Consider the following 1,543-nt stretch of genomic DNA (forward strand, 5'->3'; position numbering starts at 1 on the left):
CCACTGGTGTCATTGGCCATTTTCTTACCTCTTGAGCTTGGCTGTTGTGTGGACTTCTGTAGCCTCAGAGGCTCCAGGATTACTGCTTCTTTCTGTGGTGTAGAAGTCTCTGGATGGTTCTCATTGGCTACCCCTAAGTCATGTTTCCAGCCCTGGACCAGGGGTTAGCCAGGCCCCTCAGATCCAGATAAGATCAGGGGACTAATGCCAAAAGGGCTGCAGTACAGTTTGCTTGTCTGCAGGTTCACTGTCTTACCTAGAGATATTTTTATGAGCAAAAATAGATCTTTATATTGTACTTCCTAAAAAGAATGGAAAGAATCATGCAACTAGAGAACTGTATAGATGAAGTCTACTCTCCCTGTGAATACTATGAAAATTCAGCCCCAACTAGTTGCTCTAATAGTAGCCTTCCCCTGTGCCTCTTAAATCCTTATTTTTAGTTATGGGCATCATGATTCTCCAGGGACTGTAATCCTCTTCCCTGAGCACTCAAGGCCCTCGTTACTGCTCTTCATCAAAATCAAGAGACGCCAAGGCATACAGAGAATGCACAGGCTCAAGCACACAGACTGGTCTCCAAACAGCCTCCAACTCTTGCAAAACCACTCCCCATGCCAACTGATAAAGCTACTCAAATGCTGATGGAGGACAGAGGTTTGTAACCCCTGCCTGTCCTTTCTGCCTTCTTCTTTTCCTGAGTGCAGTTCAGAAGTGACACCTAAATCCTAGAACATCCCCTAATGCAGTTTATGTTCTCTGTAAATATCAAAGGCTATGCTTTGGAAATTCTGTCAGTTTGAGAACTGGCAGTCTGGGTGTTTTCACTGGCTGGCCCTATTAGTGTATCATCAGTATTTAAACGTTGAAGGTTTATTAGTATTTTTTTGAAGGTTTATTATTAAAAGCTGTATTTCCACCTTCTCTGGGGAAAAATAGCTGTAACACTGGGTTGTATTTCCATGGTAACAGTGGTCTGAGGCCCTCAGGAGATGCTCTCCAGTGGACATGGCTACCCTCCTGCCTGCCTGTGTTCTCTCTGCCTTCCTCCTGAAATTAGTTGGCTTTGTGATCCTAAGCTAAATAAGATACACTTCCTGCAGTAAGAAAGTAAACAATGATAGAAAGCCATATGAATGAGAAGGACTTCTTTGAAAAATTAAGTTTGATCTTTTTGGGCAATAAAGCACATACTTTGAAAAATGAATTAGGGAATTCCCTGGCGGTCCAGTGGTTAGGACTCTGTGCTTTCACTACAAAGGATTCCTGGCCGGGGAGCTAAGATCCCATAAGCCACGCAGCACAGCCCCCCCCCCCCCCAAAAAAGAATTATTTATAAAGAACTGTGCTATTTCAAAAGGAGGCTGGGATATTGTTTGTGACCATTTTTTTTTTCTGGTCTTTCCAAATGTTAGTCACAAAATTGAGTACCCTTTTGTTGGCCACTGTCCCTCAGTATTTTTAGGATTAAACTAATACATTTGCAATAGGTATCTCAGGATGAATTTTGTATGAATATAATGAACCTATATAATCTTAGAAA

Source organism: Balaenoptera musculus, chromosome 2 (assembly GCF_009873245.2).
Source record: "Balaenoptera musculus isolate JJ_BM4_2016_0621 chromosome 2, mBalMus1.pri.v3, whole genome shotgun sequence".
Lineage (NCBI taxonomy): Eukaryota > Metazoa > Chordata > Mammalia > Artiodactyla > Balaenopteridae > Balaenoptera > Balaenoptera musculus.